Here is a 26,042-nt window from a genome sequence, read left to right on the forward strand (position 1 = left end):
GTTAAATGCTTTAATCCATAGTCCTATTTAATCTATTGTGAAACAAAATCTAAACGACATAATAAAAAGTCAACCGCACCACGGATTCCCAGACAGTCTCCCACACTGGTACTAGCGAGGCGTTAAGCTGTGTAACTTCTGCGATCTAACGAGAGCAGGCACATCCAGCTTAGAATGGCGATTGACATTAAATGCTTTAATCCATAGTCCTTTTTAATCGATTGTGAAACAAAATCTAAACGACATAATAAAAAGTCAACCGCACCACGGATTCCCAGACAGTCTCCCACACTGGTACTAGCGAGGCCTTAAGCTGTGTAACTTCTGCGATCTGACGAGAGCAGGCACATTCAGCTTAGAATGGCCATTGACATTAAAAGCCTTAATCCATAGTCCTATTTAATCTATTGTGAAACAAAATCTAAACAACATAATAAAATATCAACCGCACCACGGATTCCCAGACAGTCTCCCACACTGGTACTAGCGAGGCCTTAAGCTGTGTAACTTCTGCGATCTGTCGAGAGCAGGGACTTTCAGCTTAGAATGGCCAATGACATTAAATGCTTTAATCCATAGTCCTTTTTAATCAATTGTGAAACAAAATCTAAACGACATAATAAAAAGTCAACCGCACCACGGATTCCCAGACAGTCTCCCACACTGGTACTAGCGAGGCCTTAAGCTGTGTAACTTCTGCGTTCTGACGAGAGCAGGCACATTCAGCTTAGAATGGCCATTGACATGAAATGCTTTAATCCATAGTCCTTTTTAATCTATTGTGAAACAAAATCTAAACGACATAATATAAAGTCAACCGCACCACGGATTCCCAGACAGTCTCCCACACTGGTACTAGCGAGGCCTTAAGCTGTGTAACTTCTGCGATCTGACGAAAGCAGGCACATTCAGCTTAGAATGGCCATTGACATTAAATGCTTTAATCCATAGTCCTTTTTAATCGATTGTGAAACAAAATCTAAACGACATAATAAAAAGTCAACCGCACCCCGGATTCCCAGACAGTCTCCCACACTGGTACTAGTGAGGCCTTAAGCTGTGTAACTTCTGCGATCTGACGAGAGCAGGCACATTCAGCTTAGAATGGCCATTGACATTAAAAGCCTTAATCCATAGTCCTATTTAATCTATTGTGAAACAAAATCTAAACAACATAATAAAAAGTCAACCGTACCACGGATTCCCAGACAGTCTCCCACACTGGTACTAGCGAGGCCTTAAGCTGTGTAACTTCTGCGATCTGACGAGAGCACTGACATTCAGCTTAGAATGGCCATTGACATTAAATGCTTTAATCCATAGTCCTTTTTAATCGATTGTGAAACAAAATCTAAACGACATAATAAAAATTCAACCGCACCACGGATTCCCAGACAGTCTCCCACACTGGTACTAGCGAGGCCTTAAGCTGTGTAACTTCTGCGTTCTGAAAAGAGCAGGCACATTCAGCTAAGAATGGCCATTGACGTTAAATGCTTTAATCCATAGTCCTTTTTAATCTATTGTGAAACAAAATCTAAACGACATAATAAAAAGTCAACCGCACCACGGATTCCCAGACAGTCTCCCACACTGGTACTAGCGAGGCCTTAAGCTGTGTAACTTCTGCGATCTGACGAAAGCAGGCACATTCAGCTTAGAATGGCCATTGACATTAAATACTTTAATCCATAGTCCTTTTTAATCGATTGTGAAACAAAATCTAAACGACATAATAAAAAGTGAACCGCACCACTGATTCCCAGACAGTCTCCCACACTGGTACTAGCGAGGCCTTAAGCTGTGTAACTTCTGCGATCTGACGAGAGCAGGCACATTCAGCTTAGAATGGCCATTGACGTTAAATGCTTTAATCCATAGTCCTATTTAATCTATTGTGAAACAAAATCTAAACAACATAATAAAAAGTCAACCGCACCACGCATTCCCAGACAGTCTCCCACACTGGTACTAGCGAAGCGTTAAGCTGTGTAACTTCTGCGATCTAACGAGAGCAGGCACATCCAGCTTAGAATGGCCATTGACATTAAATGCTTTAATCCATAGTCCTTTTTAATCGATTGTGAAACAAAATCTAAACGACATAATAAAAAGTCAACCGCACCACGGATTCCCAGACAGTCTCCCACACTGGTACTAGCGAGGCCTTAAGCTGTGTAACTTCTGCGATCTGACGAGAGGAGGCACATTCAGCTTAGAATGGCCTTTGACATTAAAAGACTTAATCCATAGTCCTATTTAATCTATTGTGAAACAAAATCTAAACAACATAATAAAAAGTCAACCGCACCACGGATTCCCAGACAGTCTCCCACACTGGTACTAGCGAGGCCTTAAGCTGTGTAACTTCTGCGATCTGACGAGAGGAGGGACATTCAGCTTAGAATGGCCATTGACATTAAATGCTTTAATCCATAGTCCTTTTTAATCGATTGTGAAACAAAATCTAAACGACATAATAAAAATTCAACCGCACCACGGATTCCCAGACAGTCTCCCACACTGGTACTAGCGAGGCCTTAAGCTGTGTAACTTCTGCGATCTGACGAGAGCAGACACATTCAGCTTAGAATGGCCATTGACGTTAAATGATTTAATCCATAGTCCTATTTAATCTATTGTGAAACAAAATCTAAACGACATAATAAAAAGTCAACCGCACCACGGATTCCCAGACAGTCTCCCACACTGGTACTATCGAGGCGTTAAGCTTTGTAACTTCTGCGATCTAACGAGAGCAGGCACATCCAGCTTAGAATGACCATTGACATTAAATGCTTTAATCCATAGTCCTTTTTAATCGATTGTGAAACAAAATCTAAACGACATAATAAAAAGTCAGCCGCACCACAGATTCCCAGACAGTCTCCCACACTGGTACTAGCGAGGCATTAAGCTGTGTAACTTCTGCGATCTGACGAGAGCAGGGACATTCAGCTTAGAATGGCCATTGACATTAAATGCTTTAATCCATAGTCCTTTTTAATCGATTGTGAAACAAAATCTAAACGACATAATAAAAATTCAACCGCACCACGGATTCCCAGACAGTCTCCCACACTAGTACTAGCGAGGCCTTAAGCTGTGTAACTTCAGCGATCTGACGAGAGCAGACACATTCAGCTTAGAATGGCCATTGACGTTAAATGATTTAATCCATAGTCCTATTTAATCTATTGTGAAACAAAATCTAAACGACATAATAAAAAGTCAACCGCACCACGGATTCCCAGACAGTCTCCCACACTGGTACTAGCGAGGCTTTAAGCTGTGTAACTTCTGCGATCTGACGAGAGCAGGCACATTCAGCTTAGAATGGCCATTGACATTAAAAGCGTTAATCCATAGTCCTTTTTAATCGATTGTGAAACAAAATCTAAACGACATAATAAATAGGCAACCGCACCACGGATTCCCAGACAGTCTCCCACACTGGTACTAGCGAGGCCTTAAGCTGTGTAACTTCTGCAATCTGACGAGAGCAGGGACATTCAGCTTAGAATGGCCATTGACATTAAATGCTTTAATACATAGTCCTTTTTAATCGATTGTGAAACAAAATCTAAACGACATAATAAAAATTCAACCGCACCACGGATTCCCAGACAGTTTCCCACACTGGTACTAGCGAGGCGTTAAGCTGTGTAACTTCTGCGATCTAACGAGTGCAGGCACATTCAGCTTAGAATGGCCATTGACATTAAATGCTTTAATCCATAGTCCTTTTTAATCGATTGTGAAACAAAATCTAAACGACATAATAAAAAGTCAACCGCACCACGGATTCCCAGACACTCTCCCACACTGGTACTAGCGAGGGCTTAAGCTGTGTAACTTCTGCGATCTAACGAGAGCTGGCACATTCAGCTTAGAATGGCCATTGACGTTAAATGCTTTAATCCATAGTCCTATTTAATCTATTGTGAAACAAAATCTAAACAACATAATAAAAAGTTAACCGCACCACGGATTCCCAGACAGTCTCGAAAAATGGTACTAGCGAGGCCTTAAGCTGTGTAACTTCTGCGATCTGACGAGAGCAGGGACATTCAGCTTAGAATGGCCATTGACATTAAATGCCTCAATCCATAGTCCTTTTTAATCGATTGTGAAACAAAATCTAAACGACATAATAAAAAATCAACCGCACCACGGATTCCCAGACAGTCTCCAACGCTGGTACTAGCGAGGCCTTAAGCTGTGTAACTTCTGCGTTCTGACGAGAGCAGGCACATTCAGCTTAGAATGGCCATTGACGTTAAATGCTTTAATCCATAGTCCTATTTAATCTATTGTGAAACAAAATCTAAACGACATAATAAAAAGTCAACCGCACCACGGATTCCCAGACAGTCTCCCACACTGGTACTAGCGATGCCTTAAGCTGTGTAACTTCTGCGATCTGACGAGAGCAGGCACATTCAGCTTAGAATGGCCATTGACATTAAATGCTTTAATCCATAGTCCTCTTTAATCGATTGTGAAACAAAATCTAAACGACATAATAAAAAGTCAACCGCACCACGGATTCCCAGACAGTCTCCCACACTGGTACTAGCGAGGCCTTAAGCTGTGTAACTTCTGCGATCTGACGAGAGCAGGCACATTCAGCTTAGAATGGCCATTGACAATAAATGCTTTAATCCATAGTCCTTTTTAATCGATCGTGAAACAAAATCTAAACGACATAATAAAAAGTCAACCGCACCACGGATTCCCAGACAGTCTCCCACACTGGTACTAGCGAGGCCTTAAGCTGTGTAACTTCTGCGATCTGACGAGAGCAGGGACATTCAGCTTAGAATGGCCATTGACATAAAATGCTTTAATCCATAGTCCTTTTTAATCGATTGTGAAACAAAATCTAAACTACATAATAAAAATTCAACCTCACCACGGATTCCCAGACAGTCTCCCACACTGGTACTAGCGAGGCCTTAAGCTGTGTAACTTCTGCGATCTGACGAGAGCAGGCACATTCAGCTTAGAATGGCCATTGACGTTAAATGCTTTAATCCATAGTCCTATTTAATCTATTGTGAAACAAAATCTAAACGACATAATAAAAAGTCAACCGCACCACGGATTCCCAGACAGTCTCCCACACTGGTACTATCGAGGCGTTAAGCTTTGTAACTTCTGCGATCTAACGAGAGCAGGCACATCCAGCTTAGAATGACCATTGACATTAAATGCTTTAATCCATAGTCCTTTTTAATCGATTGTGAAACAAAATCTAAACGACATAATAAAAAGTCAGCCGCACCACGGATTTCCAGACAGTCTCCCACACTGGTACTAGCGAGGCATTAAGCTGTGTAACTTCTGCGATCTGACGAGAGCAGGGACATTCAGCTTAGAATGGCCATTGACATTAAATGCTTTAATCCATAGTCCTTTTTAATCGATTGTGAAACAAAATCTAAACGACATAATAAAAATTCAACCGCACCACGGATTCCCAGACAGTCTCCCACACTAGTACTAGCGAGGCCTTAAGCTGTGTAACTTCTGCGATCTGACGAGAGCAGACACATTCAGCTTAGAATGGCCATTGACGTTAAATGATTTAATCCATAGTCCTATTTAATCTATTGTGAAACAAAATCTAAACGACATAATAAAAAGTCAACCGCACCACGGATTCCCAGACAGTCTCCCACACTGGTACTAGCGAGGCTTTAAGCTGTGTAACTTCTGCGATCTGACGAGAGCAGGCACATTCAGCTTAGAATGGCCATTGACATTAAAAGCTTTAATCCATAGTCCTTTTTAATCGATTGTGAAACAAAATCTAAACGACATAATAAAAAGTCAACCACACCACGGATTCCCAGACAGTCTCCCACACTGGTACTAGCGAGGCGTTAAGCTGTGTAACTTCTGCGATCTAACGAGAGCAGGCACATTCAGCTTAGAATGGCCATTGACATTAAATGCTTTAATCCATAGTCCTGTTTAATCGATTGTGAAACAAAATCTAAACGACATAATAAGAAGTCAACCGCACCACGGATTCCCAGACAGTCTCCCACACTGGTACTAACGAGGCCTTAAGCTGTGTAACTTCTGCGATCTGACGAGAGCAGGCACATTCAGCTTAGAATGGCCATTGACAATAAATGCTTTAATCCATAGTCCTATTTAATCTATTGTGAAACAAAATCTAAACAACATAATAAAAAGTCAACCGCACCACGGATTCCCAGACAGTCTCCCACACTGGTACTAGCGAGGCCTTAAGCTGTGTAACTTCTGCGATCTGACGAGAGCAGGGACATTCAGCTTAGAATGGCCATTGACATTAAATGCTTAATCCATAGTCCTTTTTAATCGATTGTGAAACAAAATCTAAACAACATAATAAAAAGTCAACCGCACCACGGATGCCCAGACAGTCTCCCACACTGGTACTAGCGAGGCCTTAAGCTGTGTAACTTCTGCGTTCTGACGAGAGCAGGCACATTCAGCTTAGAATGGCCATTGACGTTAAATGCTTTAATCCATAGTCCTATTTAATCTATTGTGAAACAAAATCTAAACGACATAATAAAAAGTCAACCGCACCACGGATTCCCAGACAGTCTCCCACACTGGTACTAGCAAGGCCTTAAGCTGTGTAACTTCTGCGATCTGACGAGAGCAGGCACATTCAGCTTAGAATGGCCATTGACATTAAATGCTTTAATCCATAGTCCTTTTTAATTGATTGTGAAACAAAATCTAAACGACATAATAAAAAGTCAACCGCACCACGGATTCCCAGACAGTCTCCAACACTGGTACTAGCGAGGCCTTAAGCTGTGTAACTTCTGCGATCTGACGAGAGCAGGCACATTCAGCTTAGAATGGCCATTGACAATAAATGCTTTAATCCATAGTCCTTTTTAATCGATTGTGAAACAAAATCTAAACGACATAATAAAAAGTCAACCGCACCACGGATTCCCAGACAGTCTCCCACACTGGTACTAGCGAGGCCTTAAGCTGTGTAACTTCTGCGATCTGACGAGAGCAGGGACATTCAGCTTAGAATGGCCATTGACATTAAATGCTTTAATCCATAGTCCTTTTTAATCGATTGTGAAACAAAATCTAAACGACATAATAAAAATTCAACCGCACCACGGATTCCCAGACAGTCTCCCACACTGGTACTAGCGAGGCCTTAAGCTGTGTAACTTCTGCGATCTGACGAGAGCAGGCACATTCAGCTTAGAATGGCCATTGACGTTAAATGCTTTAATCCATAGTCCTATTTAATCTATTGTGAAACAAAATCTAAACAACATAAAAAAAAGTCAACCGCACCACGGATTCCCAGACAGTCTCCCACACTGGTACTAGCGAGGCCTTAAGCTGTGTAACTTCTGCGATCTGACGAGAGCAGGGACATTCAGCTTAGAATGGCCATTGACATTAAATGCTTTAATCCATAGTCCTTTTTAATCGATTGTGAAACAAAATCTAAACGACATAATAAAAATTCAACCGCACCACGGATTCCCAGACAGTCTCCCACACTGGTACTAGCGAGGCCTTAAGCTGTGTAACTTCTGCGATCTGACGAGAGCAGGCACTTTCAGCTTAGAATGGCCATAGACATTAAATGCTTTAATCCATAGTCCTTTTTAATCGATTGTGAAACAAAATCTAAACGACATAATAAAAAGTCAACCGCACCACAGATTCCCAGACAGTCTCCCACAATGGTACTAGCGAGACCTTAAGCTGTGTAACTTCTGCGGTCTGACGAGAGCAGGCACATTCAGCTTAGAATGGCCATTGACATTAAATGCTTTAATCCATAGTCCTTTTTAATCGATTGTGAAACAAAATCTAAACGACATAATAAAAAGTCAACCGCACCACGGATTCCCAGACAGTCTCCCACACTGGTACTAGCGAGGCCTTAAGCTGTGTAACTTCTGCGATCTGACGAGAGAAGGGACATTCAGCTTAGAATGGCCATTGACATTAAATGCTTTAATCCATAGTCCTTTTTAATCGATTGTGAAACAAAATCTAAACGACATAATAAAAAGTCAACCGCACCACGGATTCCCAGACAGTCTCCCACACTAGTACTAGCGAGGCCTTAAGCTGTGTAACTTCTGCGATCTGACGAGAGAAGGTACATTCAGCTTAGAATGGCCATTGACATTAAAAGCCTTAATCCATAGTCCTATTTCATCTATTGTGAAACAAAATCTAAACAACATAAAAAAAAGTCAACCGCACCACGGATTCCCAGACAGTCTCCCACACTGGTACTAGCGAGGCCTTAAGCTGTGTAACTTCTGCGTTCTGACGAGAGCAGGCACATTCAGCTTAGAATGGCCATTGACGTTAAATGCTTTAATCCATAGTCCTTTTTAATCAATTGTGAAACAAAATCTAAACGACATAATAAAAAGTCAACCGCACCACGGATTCCCAGACAGTCTCCCACACTGGTACTAGCGAGGCCTTAAGCTGTGTAACTTCTGCGATCTAACGAGAGCAGGCACATTCAGCTTAGAATGGCCATTGACATTAAATGCTTTAATCCATAGTCCTTTTTAATCGATTGTGAAACAAAATCTAAACAACATAATAAAAAGTCAACCGCACCACGGATTCCCAGACAGTCTCCCACACTGGTACTAGCGAGGCCTTAAGCTGTGTAACTTCTGCGTTCTGACGAGAGCAGGCACATGCAGCTTAGAATGGCCATTGACGTTAAATGTTTTAATCCATAGTCCTTTTTAATCAATTGTGAAACAAAATCTAAACGACATAATAAAAATTCAACCGCACCATGGATTCCCTGACAGTCTCCCACACTGGTACTAGCGAGGCCTTAAGCTGTGTAACTTCTGCGATCTAACGAGAGCAGGCACATTCAGCTTAGAATGGCCATTGACATTAAATGCTTTAATCCATAGTCCTTTTTAATCGATTGTGAAACAAAATCTAAACAACATAATAAAAAGTCAACCGCACCACGGATTCCCAGACAGTCTCCCACACTGGTACTAGCGAGGCCTTAAGCTGTGTAACTTCTGCGATCTGACGAGAGCAGGGACATTCAGCTTAGAATGGCCATTGACATTAAATGCTTTAATCCATAGTCCTTTTTAATCGATTGTGAAACAAAATCTAAACGACATAATAAAAAGTCAGCCGCACCACGGATTCCCAGACAGTCTCCCACACTGGTACTAGCGAGGCCTTAAGCTGTGTAACTTCTGCGTTCTGACGAGAGCAGGCACATGCAGCTTAGAATGGCCATTGACGTTAAATGCTTTAATCCATAGTCCTTTTTAATCAATTGTGAAACAAAATCTAAACGACATAATAAAAATTCAACCGCACCATGGATTCCCAGACAGTCTCCCACACTGGTACTAGCGAGGCCTTAAGCGGTGTAACTTCTTCGTTCTGACGAGAGCAGGCACATTCAGCTTAGAATGGCCATTGACGTTAAATGCTTTAATCCATAGTCCTTTTTAATCAATTGTGAAACAAAATCTAAACGACATAATAAAAAGTCAACCGCACCACGGATTCCCAGACAGTCTCCCACACTGGTACTAGCGAGGCCTTAAGCTGTGTAACTTCTGCGATCTAACGAGAGCAGGCACATTCAGCTTAGAATGGCCATTGACATTAAATGCTTTAATCCATAGTCCTTTTTAATCGATTGTGAAACAAAATCTAAACAACATAATAAAAAGTCAACCGCACCACGGATTCCCAGACAGTCTCCCACACTGGTACTAGCGAGGCCTTAAGCTGTGTAACTTCTGCGTTCTGACGAGAGCAGGCACATGCAGCTTAGAATGGCCATTGACGTTAAATGTTTTAATCCATAGTCCTTTTTAATCAATTGTGAAACAAAATCTAAACGACATAATAAAAATTCAACCGCACCATGGATTCCCAGACAGTCTCCCACACTGGTACTAGCGAGGCCTTAAGCTGTGTAACTTCTGCGTTCTGACGAGAGCAGGCACATTCAGCTTAGAATGGCCATTGACGTTAAATGCTTTAATCCATAGTCCTTTTTAATCAATTGTGAAACAAAATCTAAACGACATAATAAAAAGTCAACCGCACCACGGATTCCCAGACAGTCTCCCACACTGGTACTAGCGAGGCCTTAAGCTGTGTAACTTCTGCGATCTAACGAGAGCAGGCACATTCAGCTTAGAATGGCCATTGACATTAAATGCTTTAATCCATAGTCCTTTTTAATCGATTGTGAAACAAAATCTAAACAACATAATAAAAAGTCAACCGCACCACGGATTCCCAGACAGTCTCCCACACTGGTACTAGCGAGGCCTTAAGCTGTGTAACTTCTGCGTTCTGACGAGAGCAGGCACATGCAGCTTAGAATGGCCATTGACGTTAAATGTTTTAATCCATAGTCCTTTTTAATCAATTGTGAAACAAAATCTAAACGACATAATAAAAATTCAACCGCACCATGGATTCCCTGACAGTCTCCCACACTGGTACTAGCGAGGTCTTAAGCTGTGTAACTTCTGCATTCTGACGAGAGCAGGCACATTCAGCTTAGAATGGCCATTGACGTTAAATGCTTTAATCCATAGTCCTTTTTAATCAATTGTGAAACAAAATCTAAACGACATAATAAAAAGTGAACCGCACCACGGATTCCCAGACAGTCTCCCACACTGGTACTAGCGAGGCCTTAAGCTGTGTAACTTCTGCGATCTAACGAGAGCAGGCACATTCAGCTTAGAATGGCCATTGACATTAAATGCTTTAATCCATAGTCCTTTTTAATCGATTGTGAAACAAAATCTAAACAACATAATAAAAAGTCAACCGCACCACGGATTCCCAGACAGTCTCCCACACTGGTACTAGCGAGGCCTTAAGCTGTGTAACTTCTGCGATCTGACGAGAGCAGGGACATTCAGCTTAGAATGGCCATTGACATTAAATGCTTTAATCCATAGTCCTTTTTAATCGATTGTGAAACAAAATCTAAACGACATAATAAAAAGTCAGCCGCACCACGGATTCCCAGACAGTCTCCCACACTGGTACTAGCGAGGCCTTAAGCTGTGTAACTTCTGCGTTCTGACGAGAGCAGGCACATGCAGCTTAGAATGGCCATTGACGTTAAATGCTTTAATCCATAGTCCTTTTTAATCAATTGTGAAACAAAATCTAAACGACATAATAAAAATTCAACCGCACCATGGATTCCCAGACAGTCTCCCACACTGGTACTAGCGAGGCCTTAAGCGGTGTAACTTCTTCGTTCTGACGAGAGCAGGCACATTCAGCTTAGAATGGCCATTGACGTTAAATGCTTTAATCCATAGTCCTTTTTAATCAATTGTGAAACAAAATCTAAACGACATAATAAAAAGTCAACCGCACCAAGGATTCCCAGACAGTCTCCCACACTGGTACTAGCGAGGCCTTAAGCTGTGTAACTTCTGCGATCTAACGAGAGCAGGCACATTCAGCTTAGAATGGCCATTGACATTAAATGCTTTAATCCATAGTCCTTTTTAATCGATTGTGAAACAAAATCTAAACAACATAATAAAAAGTCAACCGCACCACGGATTCCCAGACATTCTCCCACACTGGTACTAGCGAGGCCTTAAGCTGTGTAACTTCTGCGTTCTGACGAGAGCAGGCACATGCAGCTTAGAATGGCCATTGACGTTAAATGTTTTAATCCATAGTCCTTTTTAATCAATTGTGAAACAAAATCTAAACGACATAATAAAAATTCAACCGCACCATGGATTCCCTGACAGTCTCCCACACTGGTACTAGCGAGGTCTTAAGCTGTGTAACTTCTGCGTTCTGACGAGAGCAGGCACATTCAGCTTAGAATGGCCATTGACGTTAAATGCTTTAATCCATAGTCCTTTTTAATCGATTGTGAAACAAAATCTAAACGACATAATAAAAAGTCAACCGCACCACGGATTCCAAGACAGTCTCCCACACTGGTACTAGCGAGCCCTTAAGCTGTGTAAGTTCTGCGATCTGACGAGAGCAGGCACATTCAGCTTAGAATGGCCATTGACATTAAATGCTTTAATCCATATTCCTTTTTAATCGATTGTGAAACAAAATCTAAACGACATAATAAAAAGTCAACCGCACCACAGATTCCCAGACAGTCTCCCACACTGGTACTAGCGAGGCGTTAAGCTGTGTAATTTCTGCGATCTAACGAGAGCAGGCACATTCAGCTTAGAATGGCCATTGACATTAAATGCTTTAATCCATAGTCCTTTTTAATCGATTGTGAAACAAAATCTAAACGACATAATAAAAAGTCAACCGCACCACGGATTCCCAGACAGTCTCCCACAATGGTACTAGCGAGGCCTTAAGCTGTGTAACTTCTGCGATCTGACGAGAGCAGGCACATTCAGCTTAGAATGGCCATTGACATTAAATGCTTTAATCCATAGTCCTTTTTAATCGATTGTGAAACAAAATCTAAACGACATAATAAAAAGTCATCCGCACCACGGATTCCCAGACAGTCTCCCACACTGGTACTAGCGAGGCCTTAAGCTGCGTAACTTCTGCGATCTGACGAGAGCAGGCACATTCAGCTTAGAATGGCCATTGACATTAAATGCTTTAATCCATAGTCCTTTTTAATCGATTGTGAAACAAAATCTAAACGACATAATAAAAAGTCAACCGCACCACGGATTCCAAGACAGTCTCCCACACTGGTACTAGCGAGGCCTTAAGCTGTGTAACTTCTGCGATCTGACGAAAGCAGGCACATTCAGCTTAGAATTGCCATTGACATTAACTGCTTTAATCCATAGTCCTTTTTAATCGATTGTGAAACAAAATCTAAACGACATAATAAAAAGTCAACCGCTCCACGGATTCCCAGACAGTCTCCCACACTGGTACTAGCGAGGCCTTAAGCTGAGTAACTTCTGCGATCTGACGAGAGCAGGCACATTCAGCTTAGAATGGCGATTGACATTAAATGCTTTAATCCATAGTCCTTTTTAATCGATTGTGAAACAAAATCTAAACGACATAATAAAATGTCAACCGCACCACGGATTCCCAGACCGTCTCCCACACTGGTACTAGCGAGGCCTTAAGCTGTGTAACTTCTGCGATCTGACGAGAGCAGGGACATTCAGCTTAGAATGGCCATTGACATTAAATGCTTTAATCTATAGTCCTTTTTAATCGATTGTGAAACAAAATCTAAACGACATAATAAAAATTCAACCGCACCATGGATTCCCAGACAGTCTCCCACACTGGTACTAGTGAGGCCTTAAGCTGTGTAACTTCTGCGTTCTGACGAGAGCAGGCACATTCAGCTTAGAATTGCCATTGACATTAAATGCTTTAATCCATAGTCCTTTTTAATCAATTGTGAAACAAAATCTAAACGACATAATAAAAAGTCAACCGCACCACGGATTCTCAGACAGTCTCCCACACTGGTACTGGTGAGGCCTTAAGCTGTGTAACTTCTGCGATCTGACGAGAGCAGGGACATTCAGCTTAGAATGGCCATTGACATTAAATGCTTTAATCCATAGTCCTTTTTAATCGATTGTGAAACAAAATCTAAACGACATAATAAAAATTCAACCGCACCACGGATTCCCAGACAGTCTCCCACACTGGTACTAGCGAGGCCTTAAGCTGTGTAACTTCTGCGATCTGACGAGAGCAGGCACATTCAGCTTAGAATGGCCATTGACGTTAAATGCTTTAATCCATAGTCCTATTTAATCTATTGTGAAACAAAATCTAAACGACATAATAAAAATTCAACCGCACCACGGATTCCCAGACAGTCTCCCACACTGGTACTAGCGAGGCCTTAAGCTGTGTAACTTCTGCGATCTGACGAGAGCAGGGACATTCAGCTTAGAATGGCCATTGACATTAAATGCTTTAATCCATAGTCCTTTTTAATCGATTGTGAAACAAAATCTAAACGACATAATAAAAATGCAACCGCACCACGGATTCCCAGACACTCTCCCACACTGGTACTGGTGAGGCCTTAAGCTGTGTAACTTCTGCGTTCTGACGAGAGCAGGCACATTCAGCTTAGAATGGCCATTGACATTAAATGCTTTAATCCATAGTCCTTTTTAATCAATTGTGAAACAAAATCTAAACGACATAATAAAAAGTCAACCGCACCACGGATTCCCAGACAGTCTCCCACACTGGTACTGGTGAGGCCTTAAGCTGTGTAACTTCTGCGATCTGACGAGAGCAGGCACATTCAGCTTAGAATGGCCATTGACGTTAAATGCTTTAATCCATAGTCCTATTTAATCTATTGTGAAACAAAATCTAAACGACATAATAAAAAGTCAACCGCACCACGGATTCCCAGACAGTCTCCCACACTGGTACTAGCGAAGCGTTAAGCTGTGTAACTTCTGCGATCTAACGAGAGAAGGCAAATTCAGCTTAGAATGGCCATTGACATTAAAAGCCTTAATCCAAAATCCTATTTAATCTATTGTGAAACAAAATCTAAACAACATAATAAAAAGTCAACCGCACCACGGATTCCCAGACAGTCTCCCACACTGGTACTGGTGAGGCCTTAAGCTGTGTAACTTCTGCGATCTGACGAGAGCAGGCACATTCAGCTTAGAATGGCCATTGACGTTAAATGCTTTAATCCATAGTCCTATTTAATCTATTGTGAAACAAAATCTAAACGACATAATAAAAAGTCAACCGCACCACGGATTCCCAGACAGTCTCCCACACTGGTACTAGCGAAGCGTTAAGCTGTGTAACTTCTGCGATCTAACGAGAGAAGGCAAATTCAGCTTAGAATGGCCATTGACATTAAAAGCCTTAATCCAAAGTCCTATTTAATCTATTGTGAAACAAAATCTAAACAACATAATAAAAAGTCAACCGCACCATGGATTCCCAGACTGTCTCCCACACTGGTACTAGCGAGGCCTTAAGCTGTGTAACTTCTGCGTTCTGACGAGAGCAGGAACATTCAGCTTAGAATTGCCATTGACGTTAAATGCTTTAATCCATAGTCCTATTTAATCTATTGTGAAACAAAATCTAAACAACATAATAAAAAGTCAACCGCACCACGGATTCCCAGACAGTCTCCCACACTGGTACTAGCGAAGCGTTAAGCTGTGTAACTTCTGCGATCTAACGAGAGAAGGCAAATTCAGCTTAGAATGGCCATTGACATTAAAAGCCTTAATCCAAAGTCCTATTTAATCTATTGTGAAACAAAATCTAAACGACATAACAAAAAGTCAACCGCACCACGGATTCCCAGACAGTCTCCCACACTGGTACTAGCGAGGCCTTAAGTTGTGTAACTTCTGCAATCTGACGAAAGCAGGCACATTCAGCTTAGAATGGCCATAGACATTGAATGCTTTAATCCATAGTCCTTTTTAATCGATTGTGAAACAAAATCTAAACGACATAATAAAAAGTCAACCGCACCACGGATTCCCAGACAGTCTCCCACACTGGTACTAGCGAGGCCTTAAGCTGTGTAACTTCTGCGATCTGACGAGAGCAGGCACATTCAGCTTAGAATGGCCATTGACATTAAATGCTTTAATCCATAGTCCTTTTTAATCGATTGTGAAACAAAATCTAAACGACATAATAAAAAGTCAACCGCACCACGGATTCCCAGACAGTCTCCCACACTGGTACTAGCGAGGCCTTAAGCTGTGTAACTTCTGCGATCTGACGAGAGCAGGCACATTCAGCTTAGAATGGCCATTGACATTAAATGCTTTAATCCATAGTCCTTTTTAATCGATTGTGAAACAAAATCTAAACGACATAATAAAAAGTCAACCGCACCACGGATTCCCAGACAGTCTCCCACACTGGTACTAGCGAGGCGTTAAGCTGTGTAACTTCTGCGATCTAACGAAAGCAGGCACATTCAGCTTAGAATGGCCATTGACATGAAATGCTTTAATCCATAGTCCTTTTTAATCGATTGTGAAACAAAATCTAAACGACATAATAAAAAGTCAACCGCACCACGCATTCCCAGACAGTCTCCCACACTGGTACTAGCGAGGCCTTAAGCTGTGTAACTTCTGCGATCTGACGAGAGCAGGCACATTCAGCTTAGAATGGCCATTGACATTAAATGCTTTAATCCATAGTCCTTTTTAATCGATTGTGAAACAAAATCTAAACGACATAATAAAAAGTCAACCGCACCACGGATTCCCAAACAGTCTCCCACACTGGTACTAGCGAGGCGTTAAGCTGTGTAACTTCTGCGATCTAACGAGAGCAGGCACATTCAGCTTAGAATGGCCATTAACATTAAATGCTTTAATCCATAGTTCTTTTTAATCGATTGTGAAACAAAATCTAAACGACATAATAAAAAGTCAACCGCACCACGGATTCCCAGACAGTCTCCCACACTGGTACTAGCGAGGCCTTAAGCTGTGTAACTTCTGCGATCTGACGAGAGCAGGCACATTCAGCTTAGAATGGCCATTGACATTAAATGCTTTAATCCATAGTCCTTTTTAATCGATTGTGAAACAAAATCTAAACGACATAATAAAAAGTCAACCGCACCACGGATTCCCAGACAGTCTCCCACACTGGTACTAGCGAGGCCTTAAGCTGTGTAACTTCTGCGATCTGACGAGAGCAGGCACATTCAGCTTAGAATGGCCATTGACATTAAATGCTTTAATCCATAGTCCTTTTTAATCGATTGTGAAACAAAATCTAAACGACATAATAAAAGGTCAACCGCACCACGGATTCCCAGACAGTCTCCCACACTGGTACTAGCGAGGCGTTAAGCTGTGTAACTTCTGCGATCTAACGAAAGCAGGCACATTCAGCTTAGAATGGCCATTGACATTAAATGCTTTAATCCATAGTCCTTTTTAATCGATTGTGAAACAAAATCTAAACGACATAATAAAAAGTCAACCGCACCACGCATTCCCAGACAGTCTCCCACACTGGTACTAGCGAGGCCTTAAGCTGTGTAATTTCTGCGATCTGACGAGAGCAGGCACATTCAGCTTAGAATGGCCATTGACATTAAATGCTTTAATCCATAGTCCTTTTTAATCGATTGTGAAACAAAATCTAAACGACATAATAAAAAGTCAACCGCACCACGGATTCCCAAACAGTCTCCCACACTGGTACTAGCGAGGCGTTAAGCTGTGTAACTTCTGCAATCTAACGAGAGCAGGCACATTCAGCTTAGAATGGCCATTAACATTAAATGCTTTAATCCATAGTTCTTTTTAATCGATTGTGAAACAAAATCTAAACGACATAATAAAAAGTCAACCGCACCACGGATTCCCAGACAGTCTCCCACACTGGTACTAGCGAGGCCTTAAGCTGTGTAACTTCTGCGATCTGACGAGAGCAGGCACATTCAGCTTAGAATGGCCATTGACATTAAATGCTTTAATCCATAGTCCTTTTTAATCGATTGTGAAACAAAATCTAAACGACATAATAAAAAGTCAACCGCACCACGTATTCCCAGACAGTCTCCCACACTGGTACTAGCGAGGCCTTAAGCTGTGTAACTTCTGCGATCTGACGAGAGCAGGCACATTCAGCTTAGAATGGCCATTGACGTTAAATGCTTTAATCCATAGTCCTATTTAATCTATTGTGAAACAAAATCTAAACGACATAATAAAAAGTCAACCGCACCACGGATTCCCAGACAGTCTCCCACACTGGTACTAGCGAGGCCTTAAGCTGTGTAACTTCTGCGATCTGACGAGAGCAGGCACATTCAGCTTAGAATGGCCATTTGCATTAAATGCTTTAATCCATAGTCCTTTTTAATCGATTGTGAAACAAAATCTAAACGACATAATAAAAAGTCAACCGCACCACGGATTCCCAGACAGTCTCCCACACTGGTACTAGCGAGGCCTTAAGCTGTGTAACTTCTGCGATCTGACGAGAGCAGGGACATTCAGCTTAGAATGGCCATTGACATTAAATGCTTTAATCCATAGTCCTTTTTAATCGATTGTGAAACAAAATCTAAACGACATAATAAAAAGTCAACCGCACCACGGATTCCCAGACAGTCTCCCACACTGGTACTAGCGAGGCCTTAAGCTGTGTAACTTCTGCGATCTGACGAGAGCAGGCACATTCAGCTTAGAATGGCCATTGACATTAAATGGTTTAATCCATAGTCCTTTTTAATCGATTGTGAAACAAAATCTAAACGACATAATAAAAAGTCAACCGCTCCACGGATTCCCAGACAGTCTCCCACACTGGTACTAGCGAGGCCTTAAGCTGTGTAACTTCTGCGATCTGACGAGAGCAGGCACATTCAGCTTAGAATGGCCATTGACTTTAAAAGCCTTAATCCATAGTCCTATTTAATCTATTGTGAAACAAAATCTAAACAACATAATAAAAAGTCAACCGCACCACAGATTCCCAGAGAGTCTCCCACACTGGTACTAGCGAGGCCTTAAGCTGTGTAACTTCTGCGATCTGACGAGAGCAGGCACATTCAGCTTAGAATGGCCATTGACTTTAAATGCTTTAATCCATAGTCCTTTTTAATCGAATGTGAAACAAAATCTAAACGACATAATAAAAAGTCAACCGCACCACGGATTCCCAGACAGTCTCCCACACTGGTACTAGCGAGGCCTTAAGCTGTGTAACTTCTGCGATCTGACGAGAGCAGGCACATTCAGCTTAGAATGGCCATTGACGTTAAATGCTTTAATCCATAGTCCTATTTAATCTATTGTGAAACAAAATCTAAACGACATAATAAAAAGTCAACCGCACCACGGATTCCCAGACAGTCTCCCACACTGGTACTAGCGAGGCCTTAAGCTGTGTAACTTCTGCGATCTGACGAGAGCAGGCACATTCAGCTTAGAATGGCCATTGACATTAAATGCTTTAATCCATAGTCCTTTTTAATCGATTGTGAAACAAAATCTAAACGACATAATAAAAAGTCAACCGCACCACGGATTCCCAGACAGTCTCCCACACTGGTACTAGCGAGGCCTTAAGCTGTGTAACTTCTGCGATCTGACGAGAGCAGGCGAATTCAGCTTAGAATGGCCATTGACATTAAATGCTTTAATCCATAGTCCTTTTTAATCGATTGTGAAACAAAATCTAAACGACATAATAAAAAGTCAACCGCACCACGGATTCCCAGACAGTCTCCCACACTGGTACTAGCGAGGCCTTAAGCTGTGTAACTTCTGCTATCTGACGAGAGCAGGGACATTCAGCTTAGAATGGCCATTGACATTAAATGCTTTAATCCATAGTCCTTTTTAATCGATTGTGAAACAAAATCTAAACGACATAATAAAAACTCAACCGCACCACGGATTCCCAGACAGTCTCCCACACTGGTACTAGCGAGGCCTTAAGCTGTGTAACTTCTGCGATCTGACAAGAGCAGGCACATTCAGCTTAGAATGGCCATTGACATTAAATGCTTTAATCCATAGTCCTTTTTAATCGATTGTGAAACAAAATCTAAACGACATAATAAAAAGTCAAACGCACCACGGATTCCTAGACAGTCTCCCACACTGGTACTAGCGAGGCCTTAAGCTGTGTAACTTCTGCGATCTGACGAGAGCAGGCACATTCAGCTTAGAATGGCCATTGACATTAAATGCTTTAATCCATAGTCCTTTTTAATCGATTGTGATACAAAATCTAAACGACATAATAAAAAAGTCAACCGCTCCACGGATTCCCAGACAGTCTCCCACACTGGTACTAGCGAGGCCTTAAGCTGAGTAACTTCTGCGATCTGACGAGAGCAGGGACATTCAGCTTAGAATGGCCATTGACATTATATGCTTTAATCCATAGTCCTTTTTAATCGATTGTGAAACAAAATCTAAACGACATAATAAAAATTCAACCGCACCACGGATTCCCAGACAGTCTCCCACACTGGTACTAGCGAGGCCCTAAGCTGTGTAACTTCTGCGATCTGACGAGAGCAGGCACATTCAGCTTAGAATAGCCATTGACTTTAAATGCTTTAATCCATAGTCCTATTTAATCTATTGTGAAACAAAATCTAAACGACATAATAAAAATTCAACCGCACCACGGATTCCCAGATAGTCTCCCACACTGGTACTAGCGAGGCCTTAAGCTGTGTAACTTCTGCGATCTGACGAGAGCAGGGACATTCAGCTTAGAATGGCCATTGACATTAAATGCTTTAATCCATAGTCCTTTTTAATCGATTGTGAAACAAAATCTAAACGACATAATAAAAATTCAACCGCACCACGGATTCCCAGACACTCTCCCACACTGGTACTAGCGAGGCCTTAAGCTGTGTAACTTCTGCGTTCTGACGAGAGCAGGCACATTCAGCTTAGAATGGCCATTGACGTTAAATTCTTTAATCCATAGTCCTTTTTAATCAATTGTGAATCAAAATCTAAACGACATAATAAAAAGTCAACCGCACCACGGATTCCCAGACCGTCTCCCACACTGGTACTGGTGAGGCCTTAAACTGTGTAACTTCTGCGATCTGACGAGAGCAGGCACATTCAGCTTAGAATGGCCATTGACGTTAAATGCTTTAATCCATAGTCCTATTTAATCTATTGTGAAACAAAATCTAAACGACATAATAAAAATTCAACCGCACCACGGATTCCCAGACAGTCTCCCACACTGGTACTAGCGAGGCCTTAAGCTGTGTAACTTCTGCGATCTGACAAGAGCAGGCACATTCAGCTTAGAATGGCCATTGACATTAAATGCTTTAATCCATAGTCCTTTTTAATCGATTGTGAAACAAAATCTAAACGACATAATGAAAAGTCAAACGCACCACGGATTCCTAAACAGTCTCCCACACTGGTACTAGCGAGGCCTTAAGCTGTCTAACTTCTGCGATCTGACGAGAGCAGGCACATTCAGCTTAGAATGGCCATTGACATTAAATGCTTTAATCCATAGTCCTTTTTAATCGATTGTGATACAAAATCTAAACGACATAATAAAAAAGTCAACCGCTCCACGGATTCCCAGACAGTCTCCCACACTGGTACTAGCGAGGCCTTAAGCTGAGTAACTTCTGCGATCTGACGAGAGCAGGCACATTCAGCTTAGAATGGCCATTGACATTAAATGCTTTAATCCATAGTCCTTTTTAATCGATTGTGAAACAAAATCTAAACTACATAATAAAAAGTCAACCGCACCACAGATTCCCAGAGAGTCTCCCACACTGGTACTAGCGAGGCCTTAAGCTGTGTAACTTCTGCAATCTGACGAGAGCAGGCACATTCAGCTTAGAATGGCCATTGACGTTAAATGCTTTAATCCATAGTCCTATTTAATCTATTGTGAAACAAAATCTAAACGACATAATAAAAATTCAACCGCACCACGGATTCCAAGACAGTCTCCCACACTGGTACTAGCGAGGCCCTAAGCTGTGTAACTTCTGCGATCTGACGAGAGCAGGCACATTCAGCTTAGAATAGCCATTGCCTTAAAATGCTTTAATCCATAGTCCTATTTAATCTATTGTGAAACAAAATCTAAACGACATAATAAAAAGTCAACCGCACCACGGATTCCCAGACAGTCTCCCACACTGGTACTAGCGAGGCGTTAAGCTGTGTAACTTCTGCGATCTAACGAGAGCAGGCACATTCAGCTTAGAATGGCCATTGACATTAAATGCTTTAATCTATAGTCCTTTTTAATCGATTGTGAAACAAAATCTAAACGACATAATAAAAAGTCAACCGCACCACGGATTCCCAGACAGTCTCCCACACTGGTATTAGCGAGGCCTTAAGCTGTGTAACTTCTGCGATCTGACGAGAGCAGGCACATTCAGCTTAGAATGGCCATTGACTTTAAAAGCCTTAATCCATAGTCCTATTTAATCTATTGTGAAACAAAATCTAAACAACATAATAAAAAGTCAACCGCACCACAGATTCCCAGAGAGTCTCCCACACTGGTACTAGCGAGGCCTTAAGCTGTGTAACTTCTGCGATCTGACGAGAGCAGGCACATTCAGCTTAGAATGGCCATTGACGTTAAATGCTTTAATCCATAGTCCTATTTAATCTATTGTGAAACAAAATCTAAACGACATAATATAAATTCAACCGCACCACGGATTCCCAGACAGTCTCCCACACTGGTACTAGCGAGGCCTTAAGCTGTGTAACTTCTGCGATCTGACGAGAGCAGGGACATTCAGCTTAGAATGGCCATTGACATTAAATGCTTTAATCCATAGTCCTTTTTAATCGATTGTGAAACAAAATCTAAACGACATAATAAAAATTCAACCGCACCACGGATTCCCAGACACTCTCCCACACTGGTACTAGCGAGGCCTTAAGCTGTGTAACTTCTGCGTTCTGACGAGAGCAGGCACATTCAGCTTAGAATGGCCATTGACGTTAAATGCTTTAATCCATAGTCCTTTTTAATCAATTGTGAATCAAAATCTAAACGACATAATAAAAAGTCAACCGCACCATGGATTCCCAGACCTTCTCCCACACTGGTACTGGTGAGGCCTTAAGCTGTGTAACTTCTGCGATCTGACGAGAGCAGGCACATTCAGCTTAGAATGGCCATTGACGTTAAATGCTTTAATCCATAGTCCTATTTAATCTATTGTGAAACAAAATCTAAACGACATAATAAAAAATCAACCGCACCACGGATTCCCAGACAGTCTCCCACACTGGTACTAGCAAGGCCTTAAGCTGTGTAACTTCTACGATCTGACGAGAGCAGGCACATTCAGCTTAGAATGGCCATTGACGTTAAATGCTTTAATCCATACTCCTTTTTAATCAATTGTGAAACAAAATCTAAACGACATAATAAAAAGTCAACCGCACCACGGATTCCCAGTCCGTCTCCTACACTGGTACTGGTGAGGCCTTAAGCTGTGTAACTTCTGCGATCTGACGAGAGCAGGCACATTCAGCTTAGAATGGCCATTGACGTTTAATGCTTTAATCCATAGTCCTATTTAATCTATTGTGAAACAAAATCTAAACGACATAATAAAAAGTCAACCGCACCACGGATTCCCAGACTGTCTCCCACACTGGTACTAGCGAGGCCTTAAGCTGTGTAACTTCTGCGTTCTGACGAGAGCAGGCACATTCAGCTTAGAATTGCCATTGACGTTAAATGCTTTAATCCATAGTCCTATTTAATCTATTGTGAAACATAATCTAAACGACATAATAAAAAGTCAACCGCACCACGGATTCCCAGACAGTCTCCCACACTGGTACTAGCGAGGCCTTAAGCTGTGTAATTTCTGCAATCTGACGAGAGCAGGCACATTCAGCTTAGAATGGCCATTGACATTGAATGCTTTAATCCAAAGTCCTTTTTAATCGATTGTGAAACAAAATCTAAACGACATAATAAAAAGTCAACCGCACCACGGATTCCCAGACAGTCTCCCACACTGGTACTAGCGAGGCCTTAAGCTGTGTAACTTCTGCGATCTGACGAGAGCAGGCACATTCAGCTTAGAATGGCCATTGACATTAAATGCTTTAATCCATAGTCCTTTTTAATCGATTGTGAAACAAAATCTAAACGACATAATAAAAAGTCAACCGCACCACAGATTCCCAGACAGTCTCCCACACTGGTACTAGCGAGGCGTTAAGCTGTGTAACTTCTGCGATCTAACGAGAGCAGGCACATTCAGCTTAGAATGGCCATTGACATTAAATGCTTTAATCCATAGTCCTTTTTAATCGATTGTGAAACAAAATCTAAACGACATAATAAAAAGTCAACCGCACCACGGATTCCCAGACAGTCTCCCACACTGGTACTAGCGAGGCCTTAAGCTGTGTAACTTCTGCGATCTGACGAGAGCAGGCACATTCAGCTTAGAATGGCCATTGACATTAAATGCTTTAATCCATAGTCCTTTTTAATCGATTGTGAAACAAAATCTAAACGACATAATAAAAAGTCAACCGCACCACGGATTCCCAGACAGTCTCCCACACTGGTACTAGCGAGGCGTTAAGCTGTGTAACTTCTGCGATCTAACGAGAGCAGGCACATTCAGCTTAGAATGGCCATTGCCATTAAATGCTTTAATCCATAGTCCTTTTTAATCGATTGTGAAACAAAATCTAAACGACATAATAAAAAGTCAACCGCACCACGGATTCCCAGACAGTCTCCCACACTGGTACTAGCGAGGCCTTAAGCTGCGTAACTTCTGCGATCTGACGAGAGCAGGCACATTCAGCTTAGAATGGCCATTGACATTAAATGCTTTAATCCATAGTCCTTTTTAATCGATTGTGAAACAAAATCTAAACGACATAATAAAAAGTCAACCGCACCACGGATTCCAAGACAGTCTCCCACACTGGTACTAGCGAGGCCTTAAGCTGTGTAACTTCTGCGATCTGACGAGAGCAGGCACATTCCGCTTAGAATTGCCATTGACATTAAATGCTTTAATGCATAGTCCTTTTTAATCGATTGTGAAACAAAATCTAAACGACATAATAAAAAGTCAACCGCTCCACGGATTCCCAGACAGTCTCCCACACTGGTACTAGCGAGGCCTTAAGCTGAGTAACTTCTGCGATTTGACGAGAGCAGGCACATTCAGCTTAGAATGGCGATTGACATTAAATGCTTTAATCCATAGTCCTTTTTAATCGATTGTGAAACAAAATCTAAACGACATAATAAAAAGGCAACCGCACCACGGATTCCCAGACAGTCTCCCACACTGGTACTAGCGAGGCCTTAAGCTGTGTAACTTCTGCGATCTGACGAGAGCAGGGACATTCAGCTTAGAATGGCCATTGACATTAAATGCTTTAATCTATAGTCCTTTTTAATCGATTGTGAAACAAAATCTAAACGACATAATAAAAAGTCAACCGCACCACGGATTCCAAGACAGTCTCCCACACTGGTACTAGCGAGGCCTTAAGCTGTGTAACTTCTGCGATCTGACGAGAGCAGGCACATTCAGCTTAGAATAGCCATTGACATTAAATGCTTTAATCCATAGTCCTTTTTAATCGATTGTGAAACAAAATCTAAACGACATAATAAAAAGTCAACCGCACCACAGATTCCCAGACAGTCTCCCACACTGGTACTAGCGAGGCGTTAAGCTGTGTAACTTCTGCGATCTAACGAGAGCAGGCACATTCAGCTTAGAATGGCCATTGACATTAAATGCTTTAATCCATAGTCCTTTTTAATCGATTGTGAAACAAAATCTAAACGACATAATAAAAAGTCAACCGCACCACGGATTCCCAGACAGTCTCCCACACTGGTACTAGCGAGGCCTTAAGCTGTGTAACTTCTGCGATCTGACGAGAGCAGGCACATTCAGCTTAGAATGGCCGTTGACATTAAATGCTTTAATCCATAGTCCTTTTTAATCGATTGTGAAACAAAATCTAAACGACATAATAAAAAGTCAACCGCACCACGGATTCCCAGACAGTCTCCCACACTGGTACTAGCGAGGCGTTAAGCTGTGTAACTTCTGCGATCTAACGAGAGCAGGCACATTCAGCTTAGAATGGCCATTGACATTAAATGCTTTAATCCATAGTCCTTTTTAATCGATTGTGAAACAAAATCTAAACGACATATTAAAAAGTCAACCGCACCACGGATTCCCAGACAGTCTCCCACACTGGTACTAGCGAGGCCTTAAGCTGCGTAACTTCTGCGATCTGACGAGAGCAGGCACATTCAGCTTAGAATGGCCATTGACATTAAATGCTTTAATCCATAGTCCTTTTTAATCGATTGTGAAACAAAATCTAAACGACATAATAAAAAGTCAACCGCACCACGGATTCCAAGACAGTCTCCCACACTGGTACTAGCGAGGCCTTAAGCTGTGTAACTTCTGCGATCTGACGAGAGCAGGCACATTCCGCTTAGAATTGCCATTGACA

The 26,042-nt window shown here is 41.8% G+C and overlaps 120 pseudogenes; all 120 read right to left on the reverse strand.

The window, feature by feature from the left end:
* Window positions 1-67: 67 nt before the first annotated feature.
* On the reverse strand, window positions 68-186 carry LOC142737822 (5S ribosomal RNA; annotated as a pseudogene).
* Window positions 187-253: 67 nt separating this feature from the next.
* On the reverse strand, window positions 254-372 carry LOC142704375 (5S ribosomal RNA; annotated as a pseudogene).
* Window positions 373-439: 67 nt separating this feature from the next.
* LOC142702195 (5S ribosomal RNA) lies at window positions 440-558 on the reverse strand (annotated as a pseudogene).
* Window positions 559-625: 67 nt separating this feature from the next.
* LOC142726788 (5S ribosomal RNA) lies at window positions 626-744 on the reverse strand (annotated as a pseudogene).
* A 67-nt stretch (window positions 745-811) lies between these two features.
* Window positions 812-930, reverse strand: LOC142735919 (5S ribosomal RNA; annotated as a pseudogene).
* A 67-nt stretch (window positions 931-997) lies between these two features.
* On the reverse strand, window positions 998-1,116 carry LOC142731086 (5S ribosomal RNA; annotated as a pseudogene).
* Window positions 1,117-1,369: 253 nt separating this feature from the next.
* Window positions 1,370-1,488, reverse strand: LOC142694651 (5S ribosomal RNA; annotated as a pseudogene).
* A 67-nt stretch (window positions 1,489-1,555) lies between these two features.
* LOC142735920 (5S ribosomal RNA) lies at window positions 1,556-1,674 on the reverse strand (annotated as a pseudogene).
* A 67-nt stretch (window positions 1,675-1,741) lies between these two features.
* LOC142678975 (5S ribosomal RNA) lies at window positions 1,742-1,860 on the reverse strand (annotated as a pseudogene).
* A 67-nt stretch (window positions 1,861-1,927) lies between these two features.
* Window positions 1,928-2,046, reverse strand: LOC142705456 (5S ribosomal RNA; annotated as a pseudogene).
* A 67-nt stretch (window positions 2,047-2,113) lies between these two features.
* LOC142710809 (5S ribosomal RNA) lies at window positions 2,114-2,232 on the reverse strand (annotated as a pseudogene).
* Window positions 2,233-2,299: 67 nt separating this feature from the next.
* LOC142691594 (5S ribosomal RNA) lies at window positions 2,300-2,418 on the reverse strand (annotated as a pseudogene).
* A 67-nt stretch (window positions 2,419-2,485) lies between these two features.
* On the reverse strand, window positions 2,486-2,604 carry LOC142676773 (5S ribosomal RNA; annotated as a pseudogene).
* A 439-nt stretch (window positions 2,605-3,043) lies between these two features.
* LOC142698163 (5S ribosomal RNA) lies at window positions 3,044-3,162 on the reverse strand (annotated as a pseudogene).
* Window positions 3,163-3,229: 67 nt separating this feature from the next.
* On the reverse strand, window positions 3,230-3,348 carry LOC142737988 (5S ribosomal RNA; annotated as a pseudogene).
* A 67-nt stretch (window positions 3,349-3,415) lies between these two features.
* Window positions 3,416-3,534, reverse strand: LOC142680166 (5S ribosomal RNA; annotated as a pseudogene).
* A 625-nt stretch (window positions 3,535-4,159) lies between these two features.
* On the reverse strand, window positions 4,160-4,278 carry LOC142736124 (5S ribosomal RNA; annotated as a pseudogene).
* Window positions 4,279-4,345: 67 nt separating this feature from the next.
* LOC142737920 (5S ribosomal RNA) lies at window positions 4,346-4,464 on the reverse strand (annotated as a pseudogene).
* Window positions 4,465-4,531: 67 nt separating this feature from the next.
* On the reverse strand, window positions 4,532-4,650 carry LOC142704488 (5S ribosomal RNA; annotated as a pseudogene).
* A 67-nt stretch (window positions 4,651-4,717) lies between these two features.
* Window positions 4,718-4,836, reverse strand: LOC142727281 (5S ribosomal RNA; annotated as a pseudogene).
* A 67-nt stretch (window positions 4,837-4,903) lies between these two features.
* On the reverse strand, window positions 4,904-5,022 carry LOC142688217 (5S ribosomal RNA; annotated as a pseudogene).
* Window positions 5,023-5,461: 439 nt separating this feature from the next.
* LOC142670202 (5S ribosomal RNA) lies at window positions 5,462-5,580 on the reverse strand (annotated as a pseudogene).
* Window positions 5,581-5,647: 67 nt separating this feature from the next.
* Window positions 5,648-5,766, reverse strand: LOC142737990 (5S ribosomal RNA; annotated as a pseudogene).
* A 67-nt stretch (window positions 5,767-5,833) lies between these two features.
* LOC142699059 (5S ribosomal RNA) lies at window positions 5,834-5,952 on the reverse strand (annotated as a pseudogene).
* A 67-nt stretch (window positions 5,953-6,019) lies between these two features.
* LOC142735549 (5S ribosomal RNA) lies at window positions 6,020-6,138 on the reverse strand (annotated as a pseudogene).
* Window positions 6,139-6,205: 67 nt separating this feature from the next.
* Window positions 6,206-6,324, reverse strand: LOC142727292 (5S ribosomal RNA; annotated as a pseudogene).
* A 66-nt stretch (window positions 6,325-6,390) lies between these two features.
* On the reverse strand, window positions 6,391-6,509 carry LOC142736242 (5S ribosomal RNA; annotated as a pseudogene).
* Window positions 6,510-6,576: 67 nt separating this feature from the next.
* LOC142731885 (5S ribosomal RNA) lies at window positions 6,577-6,695 on the reverse strand (annotated as a pseudogene).
* A 67-nt stretch (window positions 6,696-6,762) lies between these two features.
* LOC142734684 (5S ribosomal RNA) lies at window positions 6,763-6,881 on the reverse strand (annotated as a pseudogene).
* A 67-nt stretch (window positions 6,882-6,948) lies between these two features.
* On the reverse strand, window positions 6,949-7,067 carry LOC142727303 (5S ribosomal RNA; annotated as a pseudogene).
* A 67-nt stretch (window positions 7,068-7,134) lies between these two features.
* LOC142736625 (5S ribosomal RNA) lies at window positions 7,135-7,253 on the reverse strand (annotated as a pseudogene).
* A 67-nt stretch (window positions 7,254-7,320) lies between these two features.
* LOC142727314 (5S ribosomal RNA) lies at window positions 7,321-7,439 on the reverse strand (annotated as a pseudogene).
* Window positions 7,440-7,506: 67 nt separating this feature from the next.
* On the reverse strand, window positions 7,507-7,625 carry LOC142737925 (5S ribosomal RNA; annotated as a pseudogene).
* Window positions 7,626-7,692: 67 nt separating this feature from the next.
* Window positions 7,693-7,811, reverse strand: LOC142677920 (5S ribosomal RNA; annotated as a pseudogene).
* Window positions 7,812-7,878: 67 nt separating this feature from the next.
* LOC142686499 (5S ribosomal RNA) lies at window positions 7,879-7,997 on the reverse strand (annotated as a pseudogene).
* A 67-nt stretch (window positions 7,998-8,064) lies between these two features.
* Window positions 8,065-8,183, reverse strand: LOC142737257 (5S ribosomal RNA; annotated as a pseudogene).
* A 67-nt stretch (window positions 8,184-8,250) lies between these two features.
* Window positions 8,251-8,369, reverse strand: LOC142726910 (5S ribosomal RNA; annotated as a pseudogene).
* A 67-nt stretch (window positions 8,370-8,436) lies between these two features.
* On the reverse strand, window positions 8,437-8,555 carry LOC142724985 (5S ribosomal RNA; annotated as a pseudogene).
* A 67-nt stretch (window positions 8,556-8,622) lies between these two features.
* Window positions 8,623-8,741, reverse strand: LOC142716180 (5S ribosomal RNA; annotated as a pseudogene).
* Window positions 8,742-8,808: 67 nt separating this feature from the next.
* On the reverse strand, window positions 8,809-8,927 carry LOC142710071 (5S ribosomal RNA; annotated as a pseudogene).
* Window positions 8,928-8,994: 67 nt separating this feature from the next.
* Window positions 8,995-9,113, reverse strand: LOC142727325 (5S ribosomal RNA; annotated as a pseudogene).
* Window positions 9,114-9,180: 67 nt separating this feature from the next.
* Window positions 9,181-9,299, reverse strand: LOC142737259 (5S ribosomal RNA; annotated as a pseudogene).
* A 253-nt stretch (window positions 9,300-9,552) lies between these two features.
* LOC142724996 (5S ribosomal RNA) lies at window positions 9,553-9,671 on the reverse strand (annotated as a pseudogene).
* Window positions 9,672-9,738: 67 nt separating this feature from the next.
* Window positions 9,739-9,857, reverse strand: LOC142716191 (5S ribosomal RNA; annotated as a pseudogene).
* Window positions 9,858-9,924: 67 nt separating this feature from the next.
* LOC142673184 (5S ribosomal RNA) lies at window positions 9,925-10,043 on the reverse strand (annotated as a pseudogene).
* Window positions 10,044-10,110: 67 nt separating this feature from the next.
* LOC142725008 (5S ribosomal RNA) lies at window positions 10,111-10,229 on the reverse strand (annotated as a pseudogene).
* Window positions 10,230-10,296: 67 nt separating this feature from the next.
* Window positions 10,297-10,415, reverse strand: LOC142716201 (5S ribosomal RNA; annotated as a pseudogene).
* A 253-nt stretch (window positions 10,416-10,668) lies between these two features.
* On the reverse strand, window positions 10,669-10,787 carry LOC142738512 (5S ribosomal RNA; annotated as a pseudogene).
* A 67-nt stretch (window positions 10,788-10,854) lies between these two features.
* LOC142727337 (5S ribosomal RNA) lies at window positions 10,855-10,973 on the reverse strand (annotated as a pseudogene).
* Window positions 10,974-11,040: 67 nt separating this feature from the next.
* On the reverse strand, window positions 11,041-11,159 carry LOC142737261 (5S ribosomal RNA; annotated as a pseudogene).
* Window positions 11,160-11,412: 253 nt separating this feature from the next.
* On the reverse strand, window positions 11,413-11,531 carry LOC142738249 (5S ribosomal RNA; annotated as a pseudogene).
* A 67-nt stretch (window positions 11,532-11,598) lies between these two features.
* LOC142669715 (5S ribosomal RNA) lies at window positions 11,599-11,717 on the reverse strand (annotated as a pseudogene).
* Window positions 11,718-11,784: 67 nt separating this feature from the next.
* Window positions 11,785-11,903, reverse strand: LOC142710193 (5S ribosomal RNA; annotated as a pseudogene).
* A 253-nt stretch (window positions 11,904-12,156) lies between these two features.
* Window positions 12,157-12,275, reverse strand: LOC142692951 (5S ribosomal RNA; annotated as a pseudogene).
* Window positions 12,276-12,342: 67 nt separating this feature from the next.
* Window positions 12,343-12,461, reverse strand: LOC142720818 (5S ribosomal RNA; annotated as a pseudogene).
* Window positions 12,462-12,528: 67 nt separating this feature from the next.
* On the reverse strand, window positions 12,529-12,647 carry LOC142735899 (5S ribosomal RNA; annotated as a pseudogene).
* A 67-nt stretch (window positions 12,648-12,714) lies between these two features.
* Window positions 12,715-12,833, reverse strand: LOC142688614 (5S ribosomal RNA; annotated as a pseudogene).
* A 67-nt stretch (window positions 12,834-12,900) lies between these two features.
* Window positions 12,901-13,019, reverse strand: LOC142731063 (5S ribosomal RNA; annotated as a pseudogene).
* A 67-nt stretch (window positions 13,020-13,086) lies between these two features.
* LOC142737866 (5S ribosomal RNA) lies at window positions 13,087-13,205 on the reverse strand (annotated as a pseudogene).
* A 67-nt stretch (window positions 13,206-13,272) lies between these two features.
* Window positions 13,273-13,391, reverse strand: LOC142700247 (5S ribosomal RNA; annotated as a pseudogene).
* A 67-nt stretch (window positions 13,392-13,458) lies between these two features.
* LOC142679308 (5S ribosomal RNA) lies at window positions 13,459-13,577 on the reverse strand (annotated as a pseudogene).
* Window positions 13,578-13,644: 67 nt separating this feature from the next.
* On the reverse strand, window positions 13,645-13,763 carry LOC142736626 (5S ribosomal RNA; annotated as a pseudogene).
* Window positions 13,764-13,830: 67 nt separating this feature from the next.
* LOC142737959 (5S ribosomal RNA) lies at window positions 13,831-13,949 on the reverse strand (annotated as a pseudogene).
* Window positions 13,950-14,202: 253 nt separating this feature from the next.
* Window positions 14,203-14,321, reverse strand: LOC142735849 (5S ribosomal RNA; annotated as a pseudogene).
* A 253-nt stretch (window positions 14,322-14,574) lies between these two features.
* Window positions 14,575-14,693, reverse strand: LOC142735850 (5S ribosomal RNA; annotated as a pseudogene).
* Window positions 14,694-14,946: 253 nt separating this feature from the next.
* On the reverse strand, window positions 14,947-15,065 carry LOC142694607 (5S ribosomal RNA; annotated as a pseudogene).
* Window positions 15,066-15,504: 439 nt separating this feature from the next.
* Window positions 15,505-15,623, reverse strand: LOC142704607 (5S ribosomal RNA; annotated as a pseudogene).
* A 67-nt stretch (window positions 15,624-15,690) lies between these two features.
* Window positions 15,691-15,809, reverse strand: LOC142704729 (5S ribosomal RNA; annotated as a pseudogene).
* Window positions 15,810-15,876: 67 nt separating this feature from the next.
* Window positions 15,877-15,995, reverse strand: LOC142703938 (5S ribosomal RNA; annotated as a pseudogene).
* Window positions 15,996-16,062: 67 nt separating this feature from the next.
* Window positions 16,063-16,181, reverse strand: LOC142722588 (5S ribosomal RNA; annotated as a pseudogene).
* A 67-nt stretch (window positions 16,182-16,248) lies between these two features.
* Window positions 16,249-16,367, reverse strand: LOC142700699 (5S ribosomal RNA; annotated as a pseudogene).
* A 67-nt stretch (window positions 16,368-16,434) lies between these two features.
* Window positions 16,435-16,553, reverse strand: LOC142704847 (5S ribosomal RNA; annotated as a pseudogene).
* A 67-nt stretch (window positions 16,554-16,620) lies between these two features.
* Window positions 16,621-16,739, reverse strand: LOC142704979 (5S ribosomal RNA; annotated as a pseudogene).
* Window positions 16,740-16,806: 67 nt separating this feature from the next.
* On the reverse strand, window positions 16,807-16,925 carry LOC142700030 (5S ribosomal RNA; annotated as a pseudogene).
* A 67-nt stretch (window positions 16,926-16,992) lies between these two features.
* Window positions 16,993-17,111, reverse strand: LOC142716874 (5S ribosomal RNA; annotated as a pseudogene).
* Window positions 17,112-17,364: 253 nt separating this feature from the next.
* LOC142705101 (5S ribosomal RNA) lies at window positions 17,365-17,483 on the reverse strand (annotated as a pseudogene).
* Window positions 17,484-17,550: 67 nt separating this feature from the next.
* LOC142735691 (5S ribosomal RNA) lies at window positions 17,551-17,669 on the reverse strand (annotated as a pseudogene).
* A 67-nt stretch (window positions 17,670-17,736) lies between these two features.
* Window positions 17,737-17,855, reverse strand: LOC142669914 (5S ribosomal RNA; annotated as a pseudogene).
* Window positions 17,856-17,922: 67 nt separating this feature from the next.
* Window positions 17,923-18,041, reverse strand: LOC142727348 (5S ribosomal RNA; annotated as a pseudogene).
* Window positions 18,042-18,108: 67 nt separating this feature from the next.
* On the reverse strand, window positions 18,109-18,227 carry LOC142705223 (5S ribosomal RNA; annotated as a pseudogene).
* A 67-nt stretch (window positions 18,228-18,294) lies between these two features.
* On the reverse strand, window positions 18,295-18,413 carry LOC142736027 (5S ribosomal RNA; annotated as a pseudogene).
* A 67-nt stretch (window positions 18,414-18,480) lies between these two features.
* On the reverse strand, window positions 18,481-18,599 carry LOC142730463 (5S ribosomal RNA; annotated as a pseudogene).
* Window positions 18,600-18,666: 67 nt separating this feature from the next.
* LOC142705345 (5S ribosomal RNA) lies at window positions 18,667-18,785 on the reverse strand (annotated as a pseudogene).
* Window positions 18,786-18,852: 67 nt separating this feature from the next.
* LOC142705467 (5S ribosomal RNA) lies at window positions 18,853-18,971 on the reverse strand (annotated as a pseudogene).
* A 67-nt stretch (window positions 18,972-19,038) lies between these two features.
* LOC142716566 (5S ribosomal RNA) lies at window positions 19,039-19,157 on the reverse strand (annotated as a pseudogene).
* A 67-nt stretch (window positions 19,158-19,224) lies between these two features.
* Window positions 19,225-19,343, reverse strand: LOC142665666 (5S ribosomal RNA; annotated as a pseudogene).
* A 67-nt stretch (window positions 19,344-19,410) lies between these two features.
* LOC142687446 (5S ribosomal RNA) lies at window positions 19,411-19,529 on the reverse strand (annotated as a pseudogene).
* A 67-nt stretch (window positions 19,530-19,596) lies between these two features.
* LOC142665582 (5S ribosomal RNA) lies at window positions 19,597-19,715 on the reverse strand (annotated as a pseudogene).
* A 68-nt stretch (window positions 19,716-19,783) lies between these two features.
* On the reverse strand, window positions 19,784-19,902 carry LOC142666577 (5S ribosomal RNA; annotated as a pseudogene).
* Window positions 19,903-19,969: 67 nt separating this feature from the next.
* On the reverse strand, window positions 19,970-20,088 carry LOC142672588 (5S ribosomal RNA; annotated as a pseudogene).
* Window positions 20,089-20,155: 67 nt separating this feature from the next.
* On the reverse strand, window positions 20,156-20,274 carry LOC142737576 (5S ribosomal RNA; annotated as a pseudogene).
* Window positions 20,275-20,341: 67 nt separating this feature from the next.
* Window positions 20,342-20,460, reverse strand: LOC142689875 (5S ribosomal RNA; annotated as a pseudogene).
* Window positions 20,461-20,527: 67 nt separating this feature from the next.
* Window positions 20,528-20,646, reverse strand: LOC142682813 (5S ribosomal RNA; annotated as a pseudogene).
* A 67-nt stretch (window positions 20,647-20,713) lies between these two features.
* On the reverse strand, window positions 20,714-20,832 carry LOC142684721 (5S ribosomal RNA; annotated as a pseudogene).
* Window positions 20,833-20,899: 67 nt separating this feature from the next.
* Window positions 20,900-21,018, reverse strand: LOC142670885 (5S ribosomal RNA; annotated as a pseudogene).
* Window positions 21,019-21,086: 68 nt separating this feature from the next.
* LOC142737625 (5S ribosomal RNA) lies at window positions 21,087-21,205 on the reverse strand (annotated as a pseudogene).
* A 67-nt stretch (window positions 21,206-21,272) lies between these two features.
* LOC142738282 (5S ribosomal RNA) lies at window positions 21,273-21,391 on the reverse strand (annotated as a pseudogene).
* A 253-nt stretch (window positions 21,392-21,644) lies between these two features.
* Window positions 21,645-21,763, reverse strand: LOC142681059 (5S ribosomal RNA; annotated as a pseudogene).
* Window positions 21,764-21,830: 67 nt separating this feature from the next.
* LOC142737131 (5S ribosomal RNA) lies at window positions 21,831-21,949 on the reverse strand (annotated as a pseudogene).
* Window positions 21,950-22,016: 67 nt separating this feature from the next.
* On the reverse strand, window positions 22,017-22,135 carry LOC142730474 (5S ribosomal RNA; annotated as a pseudogene).
* A 67-nt stretch (window positions 22,136-22,202) lies between these two features.
* On the reverse strand, window positions 22,203-22,321 carry LOC142737960 (5S ribosomal RNA; annotated as a pseudogene).
* A 67-nt stretch (window positions 22,322-22,388) lies between these two features.
* Window positions 22,389-22,507, reverse strand: LOC142689886 (5S ribosomal RNA; annotated as a pseudogene).
* Window positions 22,508-22,760: 253 nt separating this feature from the next.
* Window positions 22,761-22,879, reverse strand: LOC142683441 (5S ribosomal RNA; annotated as a pseudogene).
* Window positions 22,880-22,946: 67 nt separating this feature from the next.
* On the reverse strand, window positions 22,947-23,065 carry LOC142679795 (5S ribosomal RNA; annotated as a pseudogene).
* Window positions 23,066-23,132: 67 nt separating this feature from the next.
* On the reverse strand, window positions 23,133-23,251 carry LOC142737672 (5S ribosomal RNA; annotated as a pseudogene).
* A 67-nt stretch (window positions 23,252-23,318) lies between these two features.
* LOC142736219 (5S ribosomal RNA) lies at window positions 23,319-23,437 on the reverse strand (annotated as a pseudogene).
* A 67-nt stretch (window positions 23,438-23,504) lies between these two features.
* On the reverse strand, window positions 23,505-23,623 carry LOC142705600 (5S ribosomal RNA; annotated as a pseudogene).
* Window positions 23,624-23,690: 67 nt separating this feature from the next.
* LOC142695302 (5S ribosomal RNA) lies at window positions 23,691-23,809 on the reverse strand (annotated as a pseudogene).
* A 67-nt stretch (window positions 23,810-23,876) lies between these two features.
* Window positions 23,877-23,995, reverse strand: LOC142705722 (5S ribosomal RNA; annotated as a pseudogene).
* A 67-nt stretch (window positions 23,996-24,062) lies between these two features.
* On the reverse strand, window positions 24,063-24,181 carry LOC142705886 (5S ribosomal RNA; annotated as a pseudogene).
* Window positions 24,182-24,248: 67 nt separating this feature from the next.
* On the reverse strand, window positions 24,249-24,367 carry LOC142714699 (5S ribosomal RNA; annotated as a pseudogene).
* Window positions 24,368-24,434: 67 nt separating this feature from the next.
* Window positions 24,435-24,553, reverse strand: LOC142696532 (5S ribosomal RNA; annotated as a pseudogene).
* Window positions 24,554-24,620: 67 nt separating this feature from the next.
* On the reverse strand, window positions 24,621-24,739 carry LOC142676894 (5S ribosomal RNA; annotated as a pseudogene).
* A 67-nt stretch (window positions 24,740-24,806) lies between these two features.
* Window positions 24,807-24,925, reverse strand: LOC142736842 (5S ribosomal RNA; annotated as a pseudogene).
* A 67-nt stretch (window positions 24,926-24,992) lies between these two features.
* On the reverse strand, window positions 24,993-25,111 carry LOC142737834 (5S ribosomal RNA; annotated as a pseudogene).
* A 67-nt stretch (window positions 25,112-25,178) lies between these two features.
* On the reverse strand, window positions 25,179-25,297 carry LOC142695324 (5S ribosomal RNA; annotated as a pseudogene).
* Window positions 25,298-25,364: 67 nt separating this feature from the next.
* On the reverse strand, window positions 25,365-25,483 carry LOC142716400 (5S ribosomal RNA; annotated as a pseudogene).
* Window positions 25,484-25,550: 67 nt separating this feature from the next.
* Window positions 25,551-25,669, reverse strand: LOC142680243 (5S ribosomal RNA; annotated as a pseudogene).
* Window positions 25,670-25,736: 67 nt separating this feature from the next.
* Window positions 25,737-25,855, reverse strand: LOC142714584 (5S ribosomal RNA; annotated as a pseudogene).
* Window positions 25,856-25,922: 67 nt separating this feature from the next.
* Window positions 25,923-26,041, reverse strand: LOC142696521 (5S ribosomal RNA; annotated as a pseudogene).
* Between the last annotated feature and the right edge of the window lies 1 nt (window position 26,042).

This window comes from Rhinoderma darwinii, chromosome 1 (genome assembly GCF_050947455.1).
Source record: "Rhinoderma darwinii isolate aRhiDar2 chromosome 1, aRhiDar2.hap1, whole genome shotgun sequence".
Classification (NCBI taxonomy): domain Eukaryota; kingdom Metazoa; phylum Chordata; class Amphibia; order Anura; family Rhinodermatidae; genus Rhinoderma; species Rhinoderma darwinii.